The sequence below is a fragment of the Bufo bufo genome, chromosome 2, assembly GCF_905171765.1.
Source record: "Bufo bufo chromosome 2, aBufBuf1.1, whole genome shotgun sequence".
NCBI lineage: Eukaryota > Metazoa > Chordata > Amphibia > Anura > Bufonidae > Bufo > Bufo bufo.
The window spans coordinates 600,677,724-600,703,304 of record NC_053390.1 but is presented as its reverse complement, the minus strand read 5'-3'; positions in this window follow the sequence as shown (position 1 = coordinate 600,703,304).

The following is a 25,581-nucleotide window of genomic DNA, read 5'->3' as shown; positions in this document are numbered from 1 at the left end:
CCGCGCGACAGGGAGATGCAGTAGCAACCGCGCGGGCTTCAGAAGCGACGCGGGTTCCGGGGACCAAGGTAAGTACATTGTGTGAGAGTTACTGTACGTCAGTGTTACAGGTAGGTCTGATTTATCGTGTAATAAAGTGTGCAGGGCACCAATACTCTTAGCTAATAGCTAATCTGTTCTGTTAGCTGTAGAGTTAATGTGTGTCAGTCTTACAGACCACTGTTATTTTTATGCAGATTGGCCTGGGTATACCTGATTTATAGCGATTTGTGACAAATTAATTTGTAACGAATCGAATTTCTAGTTGAACTTCGACGAAGCTGCCAAATCGAATTTTTCAAAACTTCGCTCATCTCTAATCATAACACATTTTAAAAACACCATTTACTTCATTCTTTGGCATATTTGGCTATTGTGTGAGAATTTAGATTGTGAGCTCCATTGGAGACAGCAAGCAATGATAAAATCTGTAAAGTGCTGCTGAATATATTAGTGCGTGAAATAAAATAGTCAAATAAAATAAAAATGAAGCTCCAGAAGTACAGTTCTTGCACTGATGTCACTTTCAAAAGCAATTGCGAACAACTTATATTATTCATGATAAAGGTAATTGATGAATGCCTTCTCATAGCACCGATGTGTACAACTCTACTTTTTTATAATTTTTTCATTTGACATGTTTGTATATGCTTTTATATATTATTCTTTTTTTTCATATTACCTTTGCTCACTGCATTGTAATGCATATATTCTATCCTGAAAAATGTCAATTTACAAAAATAAAAAATGTTAATACAAAAGCATTTTTATGCAATACACACATTAGCACTCAGCGGCTCTACTCTGAGTTCTCATGGACTTCATCAATGATTCTACATGCTTCTACATCACAATAACAGCACTTAATAGCACTTAGACTGGGGAAAATATAGTAGATTAGAAGTTTAATAAATTAACTTGAGGCACAGGTGTCATTCTATGCAAAGTTTAAACTTCTTCTGTACAACCAATACTACTATGAAGGGTTGACTTGACCATGTGCTTGATTTTATGCACTATTTCAAATAGATGTGGCTGAAAACATTGAGCAAATTAACCACTTAATGACCAATGCCGTACTGTGTACGTCATAGATGTCAAGAAAAATAAAAAAAATGGAGCCAGCACATCCAAAAGGTGGAATTTTATTCCAGATGCAACGTTTCGGCTGTGATAGCTAGCCTTTTTCAAGCAATGCTTTAAAAAGGCTATCACAGCCGAAAAGTTGCATCTGGAATAAAATTCCACCTTTTGGATGTGCTGTCTCCATTTTTTTATTTTTCTTGACATCTATAAGTTGCTTATTTGGGGGGGCTTATTACCACCCCTCCTGGAGACGAGCACCCGCAGAATTATCACTAAGGAGTGCTGTCCACCCTCTTTTTCGGTACTGTGTACGTCATGATGTGGTTTTAGTTACCGCATCTTGACGTACACAGTACATCATGATATGATATCGCCGGCATCTAAACGGGTGTCACGTAAAGCAGAGCTGGGGACCAATCAGAGCGGTCCCTGCCTTTGAATCGCTGCAATTGGTCAGTCAGATTTGACTGACCAATTGCAGCGTTCAGCAGCGCAGCTCTGATCTCCTCAGTGAGTGTTGAGGAGTTCGGGGCTGCGCTGTTAAGCTTATTCTGCTCTGATCCCCCCTCCATTCAGGATGGCCGAGCGGGACCCCCATAATTATCAGGGTGCCGACCCCCACCCCTGCCTGCCTCCACAATCATTCAGGATGGCCAAGCGGTAGTAGAGTGTCAGCTGTAACATCTACTATACTATACAGCTGACACTCTACTATAACGGCCGACATCGGTGCTGGCACTGATGTCGGCCGTTTAACCCCTTCCATTCCATGGTCCCTAGGACCGCTGTATGGAAGGGGTTAACAGGGAGGAAGCTCCCTCCCCCATCGGGCGCTAACATTTTCCCATATACGCACCTTTATAATCGGGTAAAAATGAAAAAAATAAAATACCCTAAATATGTTTGGTATTGCCGCATCCGTAACAACCAACTCTATAAAAATATCACATGACATATCACCAATCGATCAAAAGGACGTATGCCCCCAAAATAGTAACAATCAAACCGTCATCTCATTCCGCAAAAAATTAGATCCTACCTAAGACAATCGGCCAAAAAAATAAAAAAGCTATGGCTCTCAGACTAGGGAGACACTAAAACATTATTTTTCTTGTTTAAAAAATGCTATTATGTATAAAACTTAAATAAGAAAAAGTAGACATATTAGATATTCCATAACGACCTGCTCTATAAAAATATCACATGACCTGCTCTATAAAAATATCACATGACCTAACCGCTCCAAAAAGTGTAATAATGAATGATCAAAAAATCATATGTACCCAAAATTGGTACCAATAAAAACGTCAACTCCTGCAAAAAACAAGCCCCTGCACAAGATGGCAGAAAACTAAAAAAAATATATGGCATTCAGAAAATGTAGACACAAAAACATTTTTTTTTCAAAAATGCTTTATTATGTAAAAACTGAAACAAACAAAGAAAGTAGACATATTTGATATCATCGCATCCGTAACAACCTGCTCTATAAAAATAGCACATGATCTAACCTGTCAGATGAATGTTGTAAAAAGCAAAAAATAAAAACGGTGCCAAAAAATCTATACTTTGGCTACTTTGCCTCACAAAAAACATAATTTACAGCGATTAAAAATCATATGTACCCCAAAATAGTACCAATAAAACTCCCACCTTATCCTGTAGTTTCCAAAATGGGGTCACTTTTTGATTGTTTCTACTGTACGGGTGCATCTGGGGGGCTTCAAATGGGACATGGTGTCTAAAAACCAGTCCAGCAAAATCTGCTTTCCAAAAACCATACAGCGCTCCTTTTCTTCTGTGTACTGCCATGCGCCCATACAGCAGTTTACCACCACGTGTGGGGTGTTTCTGTAAACCGCAGAATCAGGTTAATACATATTGAGTTTTGTTTGGCTGTTAACCCTCGATGTGTTAAAGAAAAAAATTGAAAATCTGCCAAAAAAGTAAAATTTTTACATTTCATCTCCATTTTCCTTTAATTCTTGTGGAATACCTAATGGGTTAACAAAGTTTGTAAATTCAGTTTTGAGTAACTTGAGGGGTGTAGTTTCTTCAATGGGATAATTTATGGGGGGTGTCTACTATGTAAGCCCCACAAAGTGACTTCAGACCTGAACTAAAAAGTGGGTTTTGAAATTTTCTTAAAACTTTTAAGAATTGCTTCTAAAATTCTAAGCCTTCTAACGTCCTAAAAAAATAAAATGACATTTACAAAATTATGCCAACATAAAGTGGACATGGGGAATGTTAAATAATAAATATTTTATAAGGTATCACTTTCTGTTTTAAAAGCAAAGAAATAGAAATTTAGAAAATTGCAAATAAATTTGGGATTTTTTCATAAATAAAGGTGAAATGTATTGACTCAAATTTATGACTATTATGAAGTACAATGTGTCACGAGAAAACAATCTCAGAATGGCTTGGATAAGTAAAAGTGTTCCAAAATTATTACCACATAAAGTGATACATGTCATAATTTTAAAAATATACCTGGTCACTAAGGTGCAAAATGGCCCTGTCATTAGGAGGTCAAATAGGAGGGATGTCAACATTAGTGATGGACGAACATCGGCCGGGACGGTTCGCGAACCCAATCGGACGAACGTGATCAAATGTTCACGAACCGCAAGTTTGCGGCGGGCCCCATTCATTTTAATGGCAGGCGAACCTGAAAAACCTTCAGCTCATGTTTGCAGCCACCAAATACTTAGTAGAAGTGTACAAATAGTCCCACAACATGGACAGTGACATACTAGAGGGGGATCAAAAGTCCAACAAAAAATATGTATCTTAATCAGGGGACATTTTTATGCGTCTTAAAGGGAAATTCTCTGAAATGTGCCCTGAAATGAGCTTAGAAAAAAATTATTTTAGGCCACGGGAGTCCGGGCCTTAACCACCTCAGCCCCTTAAACACCCTTAATGACCAGACCACTTTTTACAATTCTGCACTACACTACTTTCACGGTTTATTGCTCGGTCATACAACTTACCACCCAAATGAATTTTACCTCCTTTTCTTCTCACTAATAGAGCTTTCATTTGGTGGTATTTCATTGCTGCTGACATTTTTATTTTTTTGTTATTAAACGAAATTGACCGAAATTTTTGCAAAAAAATGAAATTTTTCACTTTCTGTTGTATAATTTTTCAAACAAAACTACATTTCTATATACATTTTTCTCTAAATTTATTGTTCTACATGTCTTTGATAAAGAAAAAAATGCAATAAGTGTATATTTATTGGTTTGCGCAAAAGTTATAGCGTTTAAAAACTATGGTACAGAAATGTGAATTTCCGCATTTTGAAGCAGCTCTGACTTTCTGAGCACCTGTCATGTTTCCTGAGGTTCTACAATGCCCAGACAGTAGAAACACCCCACAAATGACCCCATTTCGGAAAGTAGACACCCTAAGGTATTCGCTGATGGGCATAGTGAGTTCATGGAAGTTTTTATTTTTTGTCACAAGTTAGCGGAAAATGATTTTATTTATTTATTTATTTTTTTCTTACAAAGTCTCATATTCCACTAACTTGTGACAAAAAAATAAAATTTTACATGAACTCACCATACCCCTCACGGAATACCTTGGGCTGTCTTCTTTCCAAAATAGGGTCACTTGTGGGGTATTTATACTGCCCTGGCATTTTAGGGGACCTAAAGCGTGAGAAGTAGTTTGGAATCCAAATGCGTAAAAAATGCCCTGTGAAATCGGAAAGATACTCTTTGGAATTTGGGACCCTTTGCGCACCTAGGCTGCAAAAAAGTGTCACACATGTGGTATCGCCGTACTCAGGAGAAGTAGGGCAATGTGTTTTGGGGTGTCTTTTTACATATACCTATGCTGGGTGAGATAAATATCTCTGTAAAAGACAACTTTTCCCATTTTTTTTTATACAAAGTTGTCATTTTACAGAGATATTTCTCTCACCCAGCATGGGTATATGTAAAAAGACACCCCAAAACACATTGCCCTACTTCTCCTGAGTACGGTGATACCAAATGTGTGACACTTTTTTGCAGCCTAGGTGCACAAATGGGCCCAAATTCCAATGAGTACCTTTTAGGAGGGCATTTTTAGGCATTTGGATTCCAGACTTCTTCTCACGCTTTAGGGCCCCTAAAATGCCAGGGCAGTATAAATACCCCACAAGTGACCCCATTTTGGAAAGAAAACACCCCAAGGTATTCCGTGAGGGGCATGGCGAGTTCATAGAAATTGTTTTTTTTTTGCACAAGTTAGCGGAAATTTATTTATTTATTTTTTTCACAAAATCTCCCTTTCCATTAACTTGTGACAAAAAGTTCAATCTTTCATGGACTCAATATGCCCCTCAGCGAATACCTTGGGGTGTCTACTTTCCGAAATGGGGTCATTTGTGGGGTGTGTTTACTGTTCTGGCATTTTGGGCGGGGCTAAATTGTGAGCAACCCTGTAAAGCCTAAAGGTACTTATTGGACTTTCGGCCCCTTTACGCACCTAGGCTGCAAAAAAGTGTCACACATGTGGTATCGCCGTACTCAGGAGAAGTAGGGCAATGTGTTTTGGGGTGTCTTTTTACACATACCCATGCTGGGTGAGAGAAATATCTCTGTAAATTGACAACTTTGTATAAAAAAAAGTTGAGATATTTCTCACACACAATATGGGTATATGTAAAAATACACCCCAAAACACATTGCCCTACTTCTCCTGAGTACGGCGATATCACATGTGTGACACTTTTTTGCAGCCTAGGTGCGCTAAGGGGCCCAAATTCCAATGAGAATCTTTACGATTTCACAGGGCATTTTTTACGCATTTGGATTCCAAACTACTTCTCACGCTTTAGGTCCCCTAAAATGCCAGGGCAGTATAAATACCCCACAAGTGACCCCATTTTGGAAAGACAACACCCCAAGGTATTCCGTGAGGGGCATGGCGAGTTCCTAGAATATTTTTTTTTTGGCACAAGTTAGCGGAAAATGATTATTTTTTATTTTTATTTTTTTCTTACAAAGTCTCATATTCCACTAACTTGTGACAAAAAAATACAATTTTACATGAACTCGCCATGCCCCTCACGAAATACCTTGGGGTGTCTTCTTTCCAAAATGGGGTCACATGTGGGGTATTTATACTGCCCTGGCATTTTAGGGGCCCTAAAGCGTGAGAAGAAGTCTGAAATATAAATGTGAAAAATTTTTTTACGCATTTGGATTCCGTGAGGGGTATGGTGAGTTCATGTGAGATTTTATTTTTTGTCACAAGTTAGTGGAATATGAGACTTTGTAAGAAAAAAAAAAAAAAAAACTTGTGCCAAAAAAAAAAAATCTTCTATGAACTCGCCATGCCCCTCAAAAGTGATCTTTATAGCGCCGCAGCGATTTTACGGTGTTTTTGCAGTGATCAGAAAAAATAATAATTCTGTCACTGCGGTGGGGCGGACTGAACGCAAGTGTGTGCACAAGATCAGGCCTGATCGGGCGAACACTGCGTTTTTTGTAGAACCTATAGAACATGTCCTATTCTTGTCCGCAATTGCGGACAAGAAAAGGCATTTTCTATATAGTTCAGGCAATGTGCGGATCCGCAAAATGCGGAAAGCACATTGCCGGTGTCTGTGTTTTGCGGATCCGCGGTGTCCGTGTTTTGCGAATCCGCAAAACACATACAGACGTCTGAATGGAGCCTTACAGGGGGGTGATCAATGAAAGGGGGTGATCAGGGAGTCTATATGGGGTGATCACCCCCCTGTAAGACTCCATTCAGACGTCCATATGTGTTTTGTGGATCCGTTGATCCGCTGATCCGCAAAACACATACGGACATCTGAATGGAGCCTTACAGGTGGGTGATCAATGACAGGGAGTGATCAGGGAGTCTATATGGGGTGATCACCCCCCTGTCATTAATCACCCCCCTGTAAGGCTCTATTCAGACGTCCATATGTGTTTTGCGGATCCGCAAAACACATACGGACGTCTGAATGGAGCCTTACAGGGAGGTGATCAATGACGGGGGTGATCAGGGAGTCTAATATGGGGTGATCAGGGGTTAATAAGGGGTTAATAAGTGACAGGGGGTGTAGTGTAGTGGTGTTTAGTGCTACTTTACAGAGCTGCCTGTGTCCTCTGGTGGTCGATCCAAGCAAAAGGGACCACCAGAGGACCAAATAGCAGGTATATTAGACGCTGTTAACAAAACAGCCTCTAATATACCTTTTTGGGGTTAAAAAAATCGCATCTACAGCCTGCCAGAGAATGATCACCGCTGGCAGGCTGTAGATCCACTCGTTTACCTCCCAATCCTGTGAACGCACGCTCCTGTGTGCGCCCGTTCACAGGAAATCTCGCGTCACGCGAGATGACGCGCCAATGCTTCCAGGAGGAATAACCCTGCCGCCGCCAGGACGCAATCCTGCGTTCGGCGGTCCTGAGATGGTTAAAAATTAGGCATTCACCTGACATAAAAGAAATTCTGATTATGTGGCTTGAGGTACATTATGCAGTCAATGGATAAAAATTTTACTGTAGGCCACTGGACTACAGGCCCCAAATATTAGGCATTCACTGGACAGAAAAGATCAAGTGATTATGTGGCCGGAGGCATATTACACGGTCAATGGATATCAATTTTACTGCAGGCCAGTACAAATACATGTCAAATACATACAGTACAGACCAAAAGTTTGGACACACCTTCTCATTCAAAGAGTTTTCTTTATTTTCATGACTATGAAAATTGTAGATTCACACTGAAGGCATCAAAACAATGAATTAACACATGTGGAATTATATACATAACAAACAAGTGTGAAACAACTGAAAATATGTCATATTCTAGGTTCTTCAAAGTAGCCACCTTTTGCTTTGATTACTGCTTTGCACACTCTTGGCATTCTCTTGATGAGCTTCAAAAGGTAGTCCCCTGAAATGTTTTTCACTTCACAGGTGTGCCCTGTCAGGTTTAATAAGTGGCATTTCTTGCCTTATAAATGGGGTTGGGACCATCAGTTGCATTGAGGAGAAGTCAGGTGGATACACAGCTGATAGTCCTACTGAATAGACTGTTAAAATTTGTATTATGGCAAGAATAAAGCAGCTAAGTAAAGAAAAACGAGTGGCCATCATTACTTTAAGAAATTAAGGTCAGTCAGTCAGCCGAAAAATTGGGAAAACTTTGAAAGTAAGGGCTATTTGACCATGAATGAGAGTGATGGGGGCTGCGCCAGATGACCTGGCCTCCAGAGTCACCGGACCTGAACCCAATCGAGATGGTTTGGGGTGAGCTGGACCGCAGAGTGGAGGCAAAAGGGCCAACAAGTGCTAAGCATCTCTGGGAACTCCTTCAAGACTGTTGGAAGACCATTTCAGGGGACTACCTCTTGAAGCTCATCAAGAGAATGCCAAGAGTGTGCAAAGCAGTAATCAAAGCAAAAGAAGGCTACTTTGAAGAACCTACAATATGACATATTTTTAGTTGTTTCACACTTGTTTGTTATGTATATAATTCCACATGTGTTAATTCATAGTTTTGATGCCTTCATAGTCATGAAAATAAAGAAAACTCTTTGAATGAGAAGGTGTGTCCAAACTTTTGGTCTGTACTGTATGTTTAAAAGAACTAAAAATATAAAATTGGATTAAAAACATGGCTAACGAAATCCCCCCTCTTAAAAAAACCCTAAAGGTTATAGTTAAAATTCGATAACACGTGGTCATCACTGGTGTTGAATTCCTCCGAGGCTGCAACAATTATTTATTCAGTCATTGGATAGCAATTTTCCAGCAGGCCAGTGTTCTACAGGGCCCAAAAATTATGCATTTAGCGTACATGAAAGAACACGTAAGTAAGTGGCTGAAGGTAGATTACACGGTATTGGATATCAATTTTCCAGCAGGCCAGTGTAATACAGACCCCAAAAATTATGCATTCAGCGTACATGAAAGAAAAAGTAAGTAAGTAAGTGGCTGAAGGTAGATTACACAGTCATTGGACATCAATTTTCCAGCAGGCCAATGTACTACAGGCCCCAAAAATTATGCATTCAGCGTACATAAAAGAACAAGTATGTGGCTGGAGGTCTATTAGATGGTCAATGGATATGAATTTTACTGAAGGCCAGTACAAATACAGGTCAAATACAGATGTTTAAAAGAACTAAAAATATAAAATTCGATTAAAAACATGGCTAACGAAATCCCCTCTCTTGAAAAAAAAAACCTAATGATAATAGTTAAAACACGTGGTCGTCACAGGTGTTGAATTCCTCCGAGGCCCAAAACATTAGGCATTCAACGGACAGAAAAGGCATTTTATGCAGCTGTATTTACCTATGACAGGGACTAATATTTGTTCTGGGTGGTGGCAGATATTTGTGGGCTGGCATGAGGAAATTCAATTAAACGTGGTCGTCACAGGTGTTGAATTCCTCCGAGATCCATGCCTCATTCATTTTTAGAAATGTGAGGTAGTCCGAGTGCGCTTATCGGTCACGATCCCCCCTGCTGCACTGAACGTCCTTTCGGACAGGACACTCGATGTGGGGCAAGCCAACAGTTCCATGGCAAATTGTGCCAGCTCTGGCCACAGGTCAAGCCTGCATACCCAGTAGTCCAGGGGTTCCTCGCTTCTCAGAGCGTCAACATTGGCCATTAACCCGATGTAGTCTTGGCGTTCCATGAGGCTGGATTCGGACGGTGGCTGTGGATGAGTTGGCTGCAAGAATGATCTCATATCCGAAGTGACCAACACACCTTCAAACCGCCCTCTTCTTGCATGCACTGTTGGATTGGTAGCCGCAACTGTTTCTCTGTGAGTGCAAAAGCAGAATTCAGCATTTCTCAAAGCAAGGCCTGGAAGTGCTGCATTCTGACAGCCCTCTGTGATGGTGGTAACATGTCCGCCATTTTGTGTTTGTACCGGGGGTCTAAGTACGTTGCCACCCAGTACTGGTCCTTGATCTTTATGCATTTTATACGGGGGTCCCTCTTTAAAATCCGGAGCGTGAAGGCCCCCATTTGCACTAAACTGGAAGTGGTGAAGTGGCCTGGCTCCTGCTCATCATCCAGGATAATGTGATCCTCGGTATCCTCCCCCCAGTCACGGACAACACCAGGCATCCCAGAAACATTTAAAGCATGCTCTTCTTGCTCCTCCTCCGCCTCCGCACCATCATCCTCTGACTCCTCTTCAGACGCCTGTTGACTTGTCTCAGATGGAGTAGCCACCCCTGGGAATTCATCCAGCATTGCGACTTCCTCATCTTCCTGCTCCTGCTCCTCGACGGCTTGATCAATGACACAACGCAATGCACGCTCCAGAAAGAAAGGGATGTCAGTACGATGTCACTGATGGCGCCCTGGCTGTGACTGACCAAGTCTCCATGTGTCGCGCATGAGCAGCCACTGGCGCGGTGAAAAAAAACCAAGCTCCCCAGAACCTGTCCTGCCGCAGAGTTCGTACAGGTAGTCGTTAACTGCACGTTTCTGCTGGAGCAGCCTTTCAAGCATATACAAGGTGGAGTTCCATGGGTTGCAAGCTTGACGGCCATCAGAAGGTTCACCCAGTGGGCAGTAAAAGTATGTACCTTTCCTGCCCGTGTTTTCTAGACCACGTGTCTGTGGTCAGATGTATCTTGGCACTGACACTGTGTGCCAAAGATACATTCACTTGCCGCTGAACGTGGCCATATAGCTCCGGGATGCTCTTCTGGGAAAAATATTTCCTTCTGGGTACCTTCCATTGCTGTGTGTGCCAATGGCCATACATTTTCTAAAGGCCTCCGAGTCAACCAATTTATATGGCAGTAGTTGGTGGGCTAGCAGTTCCGACAAGCCGGCAGTCAGCCGTTGGGCAATAGGGTTATCCGGCGTTATCATCTTTTTTCGCTCGAACATTTGGGCCGCGGAAGCCTGCATTTTGCCAGATGAACGCGACGACGGCACGGTGGAAGGTGGAGTGGAGGACAAATGGGAGGAGAGAGGAGAAGGGGAAGGAGAAGAGGCAGGACGTGGAACACCAGGAGTGTGTCTTTGTGGGTTCTGATGATGTTGCTCCCACTGGGCTCAGTGATGGGAGACCAGGTGACTTCTTAAGGCGATCGTCCCTAGGTGAGTGTTGGGCTTACCGCGACTTGTGCGTTCATAGCACAGGCTGCAGATGGCAACTTTATTGTCAGCAGCAGACACGTTAAAAAAAAAAGCCCACACTGAGGAGCCATGTGCCAGCGTCCTGGGAGCACCAGATGTCACCGTGCATGGTGGATGGCTCGTTCCAGATACATTAGCAGTCTGCTTTTTGCCTCCTGTGCACTGTAAGTTCTACCTGCTTCTCCTCCTTCTCCTCCCTTTCTGCTGCTCCATCTCTCTCTGAACTCCCCTCCTCTTCCTCTCTTGTGGGCACCCACATGATGTCCATAGACACATCATCATCGTCCCCTTCACCACCACTGACATTAGAGATCTCGGAGTAGGCAGCAACAGCGGGGACCATCCTCCTTGGGCTGATCTGGGTACTGTTGTCAGACTGCTGGGTGGCGACCGTTGATACCTCCTCTTCCTGATCCGATGCCAAGAATGGCTGCTCATCAGTAAGGTCTTGTAATGGATGTGAAAATAATTCCTCTGACTTGAGCAGAGGGGATATGGTGGTGGTGTCTTTGGGGGTGCACACAGCAAAGAGTGAAGAGGGTGCAGATAGAGAGGATAAGGAGGGTGCAGAAGCGGAAGGCTGAGTGAGCCACTCAACCAAGTCTGATGCCTCCTTTGACGTAATAGCAGTAGCACACACCTTATGCAACTTACCACTTAGGCTCCGGCCCTGCGGAATGGCCTGCCTCTTCCTCTGCCTGTCATTTTCAAAATGACGCTGTGACAAGAGTCCCTATATAAGAGCAGTATTTGTTTAAGAAAGTATATCACACCCCTGCTTCAATAAGTTTTTTGGGGGGGCAACTGGTATATCACAAAAGTAGGAATTATTTGTTCCAATGTCGTTTGTCACTATCTGTAGCTGAGGTAATGCAGCTAAACCGCAGACAAATGCTGCACTACCCAAATGCACTATAAAGAAAAAATATAATTGGTATATACCACCCCTGCTTCAATCACTTTTTTGGGTGGGCAACTGGTATGTCACACCAGTAGAAAATATTTGTTCCAATGGCGTTTGTCACTATCTGTAGCTGAGGAAACGCAGCTAAACCGCAAACAAATGCTGCACTACCCCACTGCACTAAATAGAAAGTATATAATTGGTATATAACACCCCTGCTTCAATAAATTTTTTGGGGGGGGCAACTGGTATATAACACCAGTAGAAAGTATTTGTTCCAATGGCGTTTGTCACTATCTGTAGCTGAGGTAACGCAGCTAAACCGCAAACCAATGCTGCACTACCCAAATGCACTATATAGAAAGTATATAATTGATATATAACACCCCTGCTTCAATTACTTTTTGGGGGGGGCAACTGGTATATCACACCAGTAGAAATTATTTGTTCCAATGTCGTTTGTCACTCTGTGTATCTGAGGTAACGCAGCTAAACCGCAAAAAAATGCTGCACTACCCAAATGCACTATATAGAAAGTATATTATTGGTATATCACACCCCTGCTTCAATCACTTTTTTGGGGGGGGGGGGGGGCAACTGGTATATCACACCAGTAGAAAGTATCTGTTCCAAAGGTGTTTGTCACTATCTGTAGTAAACTGCAAACCAATGCTGCACTACCCAAATGCACTATATAGCAAGTATATAATTGGTATATAACACCCATACTCCAATCACTTTTTTGGGGGGGGGCAACTGGTATATCACACCAGTAGAATTTATTTGTTCCAATGTCGTTTGTCACTATCTGTAGCTGTGGTATTGGAGTAAAACTGCAAACAAATGCTGCACTACCTAAATGCACTATATAGAAAGTATATTATTGGTATATAACACCCCTGCTTCAATCAGTTTTTTTGGGGGGCAACTGGTATATCACACCAGAAGAAATTATTTGTTCCAATAGCGTTTGGCACTCTGTGTAGCTGCAGTATCGCAGCAGAATCGCACACAACTGCTGCACAATACAAATGCACTATAATATACTTTCTAGGTTAGAAAGTATATTATAAGTATATTACACCGCTCAGTAAGTCACACCTATCGATAGCACACCTATATAAGTCCTTAAAAGAACTTTTGTGGCCCTATTAGCTAGTGTTTGGTGTCCCTAACAGTCTGTCCCTGCTCAACACAGCAACCTCTTTCTATATAGGCAAAAGACTGAATGTAAAATGGCGGCCTGATCGGTTTTATTTATAAGGTAGGGGGTATGTCCATGTTCTGAAACGTCTCAATTGGCTGTCCTGTACCACCTGATGGATGTGTCATGGGTCAAAGTTCTTCACAAAGTGAAAGAATATGCATCGGCGGACATCTCCATATGTTCGCATGTTCGGCGAATCGGGAAACGACCGCCGGGCGAACCACAAGGCCATCTCTAGTCAACATACTTGCCCATATAGTGTGCAACTATTTTAAGTAACTGGATACTCAATTAAAGGGGTTGTAATGAAAGTAGATTGTTTTGTATAGATTTTCTTTTCTAAAACTAGTTATACATCCATACCAAAAATTAGATTCTGTGTTAAAATACCTTTGGCTTAGATATAAGCAAATCAATTTGTTAGAATCAAAATTCGACTGAAATTTTTTAAAAATTTCTGATTCAGAAGAGAGATCTTTTTCAAGTATGTAAAGCACTTTTGATTCAGTTAAAATTGGTTTGTATCTAAATCGAATTTGCACAAATTTGACAGAAAAGAATTTTATGAAATTCAAATTCAGCTAGATTCTACTTAGAATAATATTATCAGAGAATTACCTTTTCCTCTTAAAACAGAAAAAAAAGTAAAAATAAAGATGACATAATATATTTAATTTCTTTTGCTCTTATGTAGCCAAAATAATTTGCAACTCTGTACGAATATGGTCTCCATTTACATCTGTCCCTGTCACTAAGTTTCACATATAAATGAATTTCTATTAAAAAAAAAAGCCCACTTTATGATGGATGGTCACCACATTTATAGTCATTGTATTGCACATGGAAATCATCCTGAATGATATTAACACTGCAGATCCTTTGGGGTTTTCTTACTGAAAAATATTATTGTATTTTAATTGAAAATAAGGCTAGGGCGCCATAATGTCTTTTGGCCACAAATCAGGGGAAAAGTCACACCATGTTGGTATTTTTGTGCAACTTTTTTACATATTGGAAATCATTGAGGTTGTGGACCTTTGAATGACAGATTCCAAAAAATGCATATATTCATACATCATTACCTTAAATGGAACCAACTTCACAAGAAGAGTGGCTGACTATATGGAAATAAAATTGAAGATCCTACACAAGTATCAGAAATTATTTTAAAGCCTACTAGATCTTTTTTTCCAAATGAAAGTTGGAAATCAATGAGAAGATCCATATTTGTAAGGTCGAACCTTCACAATGTGACAGTAACTTGAATGAAATTAAATGCCTGATAATAGGAAACACTTCGATAGATGCCAGCATAAAATTATGTGCTCTTTCTGTGGTAATTTACTAAAAGTAGTTTCCATTAACCACTTTGAGAAACTGTATGCTTATTCACATATAATGCCCTTAGTGGTTTAATGATGTACAGTGTAACCACAGTGAGCCAAATAACCAACTCTTATTTAGAACATAGATAAATATGGAGCCTTGTCCATGATCGCATCAGATCTAATCCAACATCTCAGATTTCATATGCATTTATTTTAATTGATATTAAAAGTTTATGAGGGTGGATAAGAGGTAGTGTTCAATTTCACCTAAGTGCCTCTTACTTTTTTGCAGTTTTAACTTTACCTCTAATCAAAATTCTTGGTCTGCCTTAAGGCAAATACTGGAGTTAGGCCCGCAAATGTCTCATAGGCTAAAGGATCAACATGACTGGTATACGAACATTTGCAGCAGTCGAGAAATGTGTCATAAAACAAATATAGACTACACCATATAAGTAATTTTATCATAGCAGTATATGAAAGCAGATGACCTTGAGTAGCATGAGTCTGCATTATTGAAATAGCTGTCACAAAAAATAAAACAGTAGAGTCCTAGTAGTCTAATGGCCTAGCCCTGTATATGAATACCCAATGCCTAGGAAACATGGCCCACCAGACAATTCCCCGTCTTGTACGCTTCTCAATCTAGACCACTGCCCATCTTTATTAGCTGGAACAAAGAGTCATGGCAAAGAGTCTCCCCCGCTGGAGGACATATATAATCTGTGTATTCATCAAAATGTTCACTGATTCTAGTGGTTGCTTTAAACTTTGTTCCATAAAGGAACAGCTATGCTTAGTTACTGCACCTTAAGTGCATGGTTTTCTAATCTACGGAAGTGTGGTATATACACTGCTCAAAAAAATAAAGGGAACACTTAAACAACACAATGTAACTCCAAGTCAATCACACTTCTGTGAAATCAAACTGTCCACTTAGGAAGCAACACTGAGTGACAATCAATTTCACATGCTGTTGTGCAAATGGATAGACAACAGGTGGAAATTATAGGCAATTAGCAAGACACCCCCAATAAAGGAGTGGTTCTGCACGTGGTGACCACAGACCACTTCTCAGTTCCTATGCTTCCTGGCTGATGTTTTGGTCACTTTTGAATGCTGGCGGTGCTTTCACTCTAGTGGTAGAATGAAACGGAGTCTACAACCCACACAAGTGGCTCAGGTAGTGCAGCTTATCCAGGATGGCACATCAATGCGAGCTGTGGCAAGAAGGTTTGCTGTGTCTGTCAGCATAGTGTCCAGAGCATGGAGGCGCTACCAGGAGGCAGGCCAGTACATCAGGAGACGTGGAGGAGGCCGTAGGACGGCAACAACTAAGCAGCAGGACCGCTACCTCCGCCTTTGTGCAAGGAGGAACAGGAGGAGCACTGCCAGAGCCCTGCAAAATGACCTCCAGCAGGCCACAAATGTGCATGCGTCTGCTCAAACGGTCAGAAACAGACTCCATGAGGGTGATATGATGGCCCGACGTCCACAGCCCAACACCGTGCAGGACGTTTGGCATTTGCCAGAGAACACCAAGATTGGCAAATTCGCCACTGGCGCCCTGTACTCTTCACAGATGAAAGCAGGTTCACACTGAGCACATGTGACAGACATGACAGAACATGGAGAACGTTCTGCTGCCTGCAACATCCTCCAGCATGACCGGTTTGGCATTGGGTCAGTAATGGTGTGAGGTGGCATTTCTTTGGAGGGCCGCACAGCCCTCCATGTGCTCGCCAGAGGTAGCCTGACTGCCATTAGGTACCGAGATGAGATCCTCAGACCCCTTGTGAGACCATATGCTGGTGCGGTTGGCCCTGGGTTCCTCCTAATGCAAGACAATGCTAGACCTCCTGTGGCTGGAGTGTGTCAGCAGTTCCTGCAAGACGAAGGCATTGATGCTATGGACTGGCCCGCCCATTTCCCAGACCTGAATCCAATTGGGCACATCTGGGACATCATGTCTCGCTCTATCCACCAACGTCACGTTGCACCACAGACTGTCCAGGAGTTGGCAGATGCTTTAGTCCAGGTCTGGGAGGAGATCCCTCAGGAGACCGTCCGCCACCTCATCAGGAGCATGCACAGGCGTTGTAGGGAGGTCATACAGGCACGTGGAGGCCACACACACTACTGATCCTCATTTTGACTTGTTTTAAGGACATTACATCAAAGTTAGATCAGCCTGTAGTGTGTTTTTCCACTTTAATTTGGAGTGTGACTCCAAATCCAGACCTCCATGGGTTGAAAAATTAGATTTCCAATTTTTAATTTTTGTGTGATTTTGTTGTCAGCACATTCAACTATGTAAAGAACAAAGTATTTCAGAAGAATATTTTATTAACTCAGATCTAGGATGTGTTATTTTTGTGTTCCCTTTATTTTTTTGAGCAGTGTAGAAATGATTGAAGTTTGGAAAAATTTGATTTGCCAAAGTTCGTCAAGAAATTAAATTCGTTCCGAATTCATTTGTCATAAATCACAATAAATCTGGTATACCCAGGCCACTCTGCCTAATCATATGCATCCCACTTGATGACCCAATCTCAGTGTGAATGCTTGGCCTAGAGATGAGCGAATCGAATCAGACGAAGTTGAATTCGATCCGAATTTCAGGAAAAATTTGATTCGCAATGAATGTTTCGAGGTAACGAATCACAATTTTTCATAAAATGGTGGCTACACGTGTGAGGACTGAGGACATGGGGCAAGGAACTCTGGGAAGGTGGGATCACCCAGACTGACATGCATGCATGTAGCCAATCAGCAGCCAGCCCTGTGATGTCCCGGCCCTATAAATACTGCAGCCATTTTAGATTCTGCCATTTTCCAGCGTTCTGAGTGCAGGGACAGACGTGAGAAGGCGCTAGGGACAGCAATAGGAAAAACCTAATTGTGAACAAAGAAATTGAAAAAACTATTTATCAGTGCAGGGAAAGGATATGGAGAAATCATTTCACAGCATCTTAGTGCAGGGAGAGACGTCAGAAAGTGCAAGGGACAAGCGATTTACAAGTGCAGGGAAAGATTATTTGGGGATCCAAATAGCCATTATACAGCTCTGTCATTCCAGCAATTTGTTCTTGGGGTGCAAGTGCTACATTGAAAAGCCTTTAGTGGCTTATATCTGTGGGGGAAAAAAGCAGTTATATGTGGGGAAAGCATTTAGTGGCGTATTTCAGTACAAAAAGATAAATATATACGCAGTTCACTATTGAAGTTATTTGCGGTGAAAGCATTTAGTGACGTATTTCAGTGCAAAAAGAAAAATACAGTCAGGTCCATAAATATTGGGAAATCGACACAATTCTAACATTTTTGGCTCTATACCCCACCACAATGGATTTGAAATGAAACGAACAAGAAGTGCTTTAACTGCAGACTGACAGCTTTAATTTGAGGGTATTTACATCCAAATTAGGTGAACGGTGTAGGAATTACAACAGTTTGCATATGTGCCTCCCACTTGTTAAGGAACCAAAAGTAATGGGACAATTGGCTTCTCAGCTGTTCCATGGCCAGGTGTGTGTTATTCCCTCATTATCCCAATAACAATTATCAGATAAAAGGTCCAGAGTTCATTTCAAGTGTGCTATTTGCATTTGGAATCTGTTGCTGTCAAATCTCAAGATGAGATCCAAAGAGCTGTCACTATCAGTGAAGCAAGCCATCATTAGGCTGAAAAAACAAAACAAACCCATCAGAGAGATAGAAAAAACATTAGGCGTGGCCAAAATAACTGTTTGGAACATTCTTAAAAAGAAGGAATGCACCGGTGAGCTCAGCAACACCAAAAGACCCGGAAGACCACGGAAAACAACTGTGGTGGATGACCGAAGAATTCTTTCCCTGGTGAAGAAAACACCCTTCACAAAAGTTGGCCAGATCAAGAACACTCTCCAGGAGGTAGGTGTATGTGTGTCAAAGTCAACAATCAAGAGAAGACTTCACCAGAGTGAATACAGATGGTTCACCACAAGATGTAAACCATTGGTGAGCCTCAAAAACAGGAAGGCCAGATTAGAGTTTGCCAAACGACATCTAAAAAAGCCTTCACAGTTCTGGAACAACATCCTATGGACAGATGAGACCAAGATGGGAAGAGAAGAGTATGGAGATGGAAAGGAAATGCTCATGATCCTAAGCATACCACCTCATCAGTGAAGCATAGTGGTGGCAGTGTCATGGCGTGGGCATGTATGGCTGCCAATGGAACTGGTTCTCTTGTATTTATTGATGATGTGACTGCTGACAAAAGCAGCAGGATGAATTCTGAAGTGTTTCGGGCAATATTATCTGCTCATATTCAGCCAAATGCTTCAGAACTCATTGGACGGCGTTTCACTGTGCAGATGGACAATGAACCAAAGCATACTGCAAAAGCAACCAAAGAGTTTTTTAAGGGAAAGAAGTGGAATGTTATGCAATGGCCAAGTCAATCACCTGACCTGAATCCGATTGAGCATGCATTTCACTTGCTGAAGACAAAACTGAAGGGAAAATGCCCCAAGAACAAGCAGGAAATGAAAACAGTTGCAGTAGAGGCCTGGCAGAGCATCACCAGGGATGAAACCCAGAGTCTGGTGATGTCTATGCGTTCTAAACTTCAGGCTGTAATTGACTACAAAGGATTTGCAACCAAGTATCAAAAAGTAAAAGAGTGATTTATGATTATTATTCTGTCCCATATACGAAGTTATTTGTGGTGAAAGAGTTTTGTGACGTATTTCAGTGCAAAAAGAAAAATATATACGCAGTTTACTGTTGCATTTATTTTTGGCAAAAGCATTTAGTGGCCTATTTCAGTACAGAAAGAAAAATATATACGCACTTCACTGGTGCAGTTATTTCTGGTAAAAGGTTTAGTGGCCTATTTCAGTACAAAAATAAAAGTATATTCTCAGTTCACTTCTGCAGTTATATGTGTTGAAAGCGTTTAGTGGCCTATTTCAGTACAGAAAGAAAAATATATACGCACTTCACTGGTGCAGTTATATGTTGAAATCTTTTAGTGGCCTATTTCAGTACAAAAAGAAAAATATATTCTCAGTTCACTTCTGCAGCTATATGTGTTGAAAGCATTTAGTGGGCTATTTCAGTACAGAAAGAAAAATATATACGCAGTTCACTGATGCAGTTATTTGTGGTGAAAGCTTTTGGTGGCCAATTTCAGAACAGAAAGAAAAATATATATGCACTTCACTGGTACAGTTATTTGTGGTAAAAGCGTTTAGTGGCCTATTTCAGTACAGAAAGAAAAATATATATGCACTTCCCTGGGGCAGTTATTTGTGGTAAAAGCATTTAGTGGCCTATTTCAGTACAAAAAGAAAAAAATATTCTCAGTTCACTTCTGCAGTTATATGTGTTGAAAGCGTTTAGTGGCCTATTTCAGTACAGAAAGAAAAATATATACGCAGTTCACTGGTGCAGTTATTTGTAGTAAAAGCGTTTGGTGGCCTATTTCAGTACAGAAAAAAATATATACGCACTTCACTGGTGCAGTTATTTGTGGTAAAAGCATTTAGTGGCCTATTTCAGTACAAAAAGAAAAATATATATGCACTTCACTGGTGCAGTTATTTGTGGTAAAAGCGTTTAGTGGCCTATTTCAGTACAAAAAGAAAAATATATATGCACTTCACTGGTGCAGTTATTTGTAGTAAAAGCGTTTGGTGGCCTATTTCAGTACAGAAAGAAAAATATATACGCACTTCACTGGTGCACTTATTTGTGGTAAAAGTGTTTAGTGGCCTATTTCAGTACAAAAAGAAAAATATATTCTCAGTTCACTTCTGCAGTTATATGTGTTGAAAGCATTTAGTGGCCTATTTCAGTACAAAAAGAAAAATATATACGCACTTCACTGGTGCAGTTATTTGGGGTAAAAGCATTTAGTGGCCTATTTCAGTACAAAAAGAAAAATATATTCTCAGTTCACTTCTACAGTTATTTGTGTTGAAAGTGTTTAGTGGCCTATTTCAGTACAGATAGAAAAATATATATGCACTTCACTGGTGCAGTTATTTGTAGTAAAAGCGTTTGGTGGCCTATTTCAGTACAGAAAGAAAAATATATACGCACTTCACTGGTGCAGTTATTTGTGGTAAAAGCGTTTAGTGGCCTATTTCAGTACGGAAAGAAAAATATTCAGAAACAAAAACGTGAAGTCCAGCTCAGTCTTGCGGCAAAAGAAGATATACTTTATTGTAGCAATAAAAACTTCCTATGCAGGGCAGTCTCGTCTACGCATTTCAGACTCTTGTCTTTAGGTCCTCACTCATGAAACAAGAGACTCTCAAATGACTGTGCACTATATGCTCACCAAACACCTGATCAATTGTTAACCGTGATTGGTGAGCCCAGTGCACAATCTAAAACACATGTTCCACCTTAACAAAAGTTACAATAGCTCCAATTAAATCCAGGATAAGAATATCATGTGTGTACATATATATAAAAACAGACACAAATTTGTGCTATAAAATCAAAGGAAAAAAATGACAAAAAATTATAATTGATATACATACAAAAAAAATCTTAAATGGGGGTCCTATCTCAATACTGCAATATGAGGTCATGTCTTTTGTTCAAAACATTGGGATGGCGTGTATCAAGCTGGAATATCCAAAAAGCTTCTCTATTCAGGAGCTTTCTTCTATGGTCTCCTCCCCTAATGGGAACAGTAACCCTCTCAATACCCTGTGCCCGCAACCTGGATGTATCACCGCCATGTACTACAGCGAAGTGTAGACTAGCAGCTGACACATTGCGGTGCTCTTCTGTGGCAAACACCCCACATCATAAGAAGACAGCAAAAAACGAAGAGCGGGTAGGAAACACAGGAAGGCCAAATCGCTATCCATCTCACCCCAGGAGGGAATAACGGACATTCAAGTAGTGAATCTGTCTGCAACGATCCTGACAGAGGATCAAATTAATATTCTGAGAAAGGGTTATATCCTTTATCTCCATATCCCATTTTGGTTTATATAGGACAATCCTTGATATCAACAGATCTCGTAATTTGACTCTTAAAAAACATATTCAGAATGAAACTTCTTATCCTTTAACACCTACTGACCCAACAAATTCTCTGGTCTCTGAGACACACATTCCTGTATGTCATGGTGCTTTATCATGGTGCTATGAGTTTTTCTGAATTGGTTCATGTGTATAGTTTGCAAGATATGCGGGCACAGCAGCGGGATCTGGAGCTGGTCAATACATCTGTAAAATGTGAAACCACAAATAGGGATTTTTACCCTCTACAGTCCAGATCCCCTGCTTTGGACAAATATCAGGACCTTGTAGAAAGGGCCCTCTGTATATTATATGATAGGGTCAAATCTAATAGTAACAGTACAGCCAATATTTTGTGTGATAGTAAAATTAATACAAAACGTGCCAATATGACCCCAGGTGAATTTCAGGTGCTGCAGGATTTAAGGGATAGACAGGATCTGGTCATTACGGAGGCGGATAAGGGGGGAGCGGTGGTTATTCTGGACAGTGATGTCTATAAGGTGCAAGTTTTAAATATGCTCAGTGATACTACTACATATGTCCTATTAAGTAGTAACCCCCTCCCCCCTTTCCAGTCCGAGATGGCCAGAATCCTGTCCCTTGGTCTGGATCTGGGCATTCTTACCAACAAAGAGGTGGAGTATATTCATGTCTAGCACCCTATCATTGCAATATTTCATGCACTACCTAAAATTCACAAGGGCATCTTTCCACCTCCCTTGAGACCCATAGTGGCAGGGATAGGCTCATTTTCAGAGCGTTTATCTGAGTGGGTGGATTCACTTCTCCAGCCACTCATCCCCATGATTCCAGGGTTTCTTAAGGACACAAGATCAGTCTTACAGGTCTTTACAGATTTTAAATGGCAGAAGGACTTTGTATGGATCACTGCGGATGTGGTGTCATTGTACACCAACATTCCGCATGATCTTGCTCTAAAGTCGTTACATTGGTTTTTGAACACATATAGTGACTACACGGAAGTTCTTCGATAATATATTGAATTGGTGGTGGATTTTCTGCTCAGGCACAATTTTTTCATGTTCAACAGTAATTTTTATCTACAGGTTTTGGGTGTGTCGATGGGGGCTAAGATCTCTCCCTCCATAGCCAATATTTTTATGGCATGGTGGGAGAGATACTTTCTCCTCATCGATAAGGGTGTGTGTCGATGAGGAGAAAGTATCTCTCCCACCATGCCATAAAAATACCGTCTTTTAAGGAATACCTTAACTCATGTGTGGAGACAATTTCTTTTAGTGTCCACCATGACACGAGTGTGGTTTCCTTTTTGGATTTGTGCCTGAGAGGGGATCCACCCCTGTCCAGAGTTGTTACCTCCACGCATATCCGTTTGTATATGTATTTCGCCATAGTGATATGCACCTACATACGGGTTGTGCTGACCCAATACCCCACATTTTTTCTTTGTAGTATATATTGGAGGCGTGGTGATCTCCTTTGAGTCATGCACACCTGACCAGTCAATCTGTCCTGGAGGCTGGTTTTAAAGTCAGTATAAAACTGAGTCTGCTTATATAGAACCTACCAGTGGCCATTTGGCTCCAGGAGAAGTATATGGTGGGCTCAGCATGCATGTTGGTACTTGCATCCCTGGATCCGATGAAAGCTGTAATGGCACCGGACGGGGTTAAAAGCAGAGTGTGCTTGGCTTGCATGCTGACCTGCATTCCCTGGACTTTGTGTGGCTGTCATGGCCCATAAACAGGTAGGAACTAGTGTTAGGGACCACTCAAATGAGACGACCTTGACGCAGTGAGTGGCTTATTACGCTTTGGCCAAAATGTACACCAATGTCTCATCCAGCATGGAGGCAGGGCAGAGTGCTGGATGTAGAGTGCGATCACATTTGCATTTTCCGTTTGTATATGTATTTCGCCATAGTGATATGCACCTACATACGGGTTGTGCTGACCCAATCCCCCACATTTTTTCTTTATAGAATGGAATTAGCCAGTAATACCACACTCCTGACTTCCTCCTGTCATCCGCCGCACGTTATAAAAAATATTCCGCGCAAGACGCAACTGCACGTTGGAGGAGTCTTTTCTGCGTGAAGCCGCCAACATAGTTGGGAGACTGTCACATAGATCCTATACCGTGCAGCATGTCACTAAGTGCAGGGACTTGGCTCTGTCCATGAATAGAATAGGGATACATTGGTTTTCCTTGTGATGGACAGAGCTAGGACACGAAGACAACCATTGCATTCTGAAGCCAAGACTACCGTGTTCTTTACACAATACAGTCAAGAATATAAAGAAATATGCAAAATTGTCAATAGACACTTACCTGTGTTGGGATATGATAAGGATTGGGAGAATGTGATTGTGGGAGGTGTGAAGTGTGTGGCACGTAGGGCACCTACCCTGGCTAATGTCCTCAGCCCAAGTTTATTTCAGGACAAAAAAATTCCAAGCCAACTTGGATTGTAAATAAAGGAAACTATCGTTGTGGACATGGAAAATGTTTTTTGGATCCACCGCAAACAAAAAAACAATATTAGATCAAATCTTATTTAAACTGTAACGCAAAATTTACTGTGTATCTTATTACCTGTAAACTATGTGAACTGCAATATGTCGGATGCACGACTAACCCTATTAAGACCAGAATCCACAAACACATTTCGGATGTGCCGCATTACAAAAACCGCAATGTGTCGGCTGCTAGTCTACACTTTACAGTAGTACATGGTGGTGATACATCCAGGTTGCGGGCACAGGGTATTGAGAGGGTTACTGTTCCCATTAGGGGAGGAGACCATAGAAGAAAGCTCCTGAATAAAGAAGCTTTTTGGATATTCCAGCTTGATACAAGCCATCCCAAAGGTTTGAGCAAAAGGCATGACCTCATATTGCAGTATTGAGATAGGACCCCTATTTAGGATTTTTTTTGTATGTATATCAATTATTATTTTTTGTCATTTTTTCCTTTGATTTTATAGCACAAATTAGTGTCTGTTTATATATATATATATATATATATATATATATATATATATATATGTACACACATGATATTCTTATCCTGGATTTAATTGGTGCTATTGTAACTTTTGTTAAGGTGGAACATGTGTTTTAGATTGTGCACTGGGCTCACCAATCACGGTTAACAATTGATCAGGTGTTTGGTGAGCATATAGTGCACAGTCATTTGAGAGTCTCTTGGTCATGAGTAAGGACCCAAAGACAAGGGTCTGAAACGCATAGACAAGACTGCCCTGTATTGGAAGTTTTTATCGCTACAATAAAGTATATCTCCTTTTGCCGCAAGACTGAGCTGGACTTCCCGTTTTTGTTTCTGAATACTATCAGCCGCGTCCAGGAGCTGTTTCCGTGCTCAGGGCAAGGAGGACCAGATGAGAGCTGCCTTTTCTTCTCTAATACGCACTTCACTGGTGCAGTTATATGTGGTAAAAGCGTTTAATGGCCTATTTCAGTAGAGAAAGAAAAATATATACGCACTTCACTGGTGCAGTTATTTGTGGTAAAAGCATTTAGTGGCCTATTTCAGTACAGAAAGAAAAATATATACGCACCTTACTGTTGCAGTTATTTGTGGCGAAAGTGTTTAGTGGCCTATTTCAGTACAAAAAGAAAAATATTTTCGTCGCTTTTAGGGGTGTTTTAATTTGGTTTTAAGAAAAACGAAAAAAGTAGCAGCACACCACTAAATGCACTAAGAATGGGTGAACAAGTGAATGTGTGAACAGGGTCAAATACATGACTCCCATACTTACTATTAAGCAGAGTAGAAGCTCTTAGTGCATATAATTGATCAAAAATATGTCGGGCCCATCTACCAGACGTCAAGGTGGCT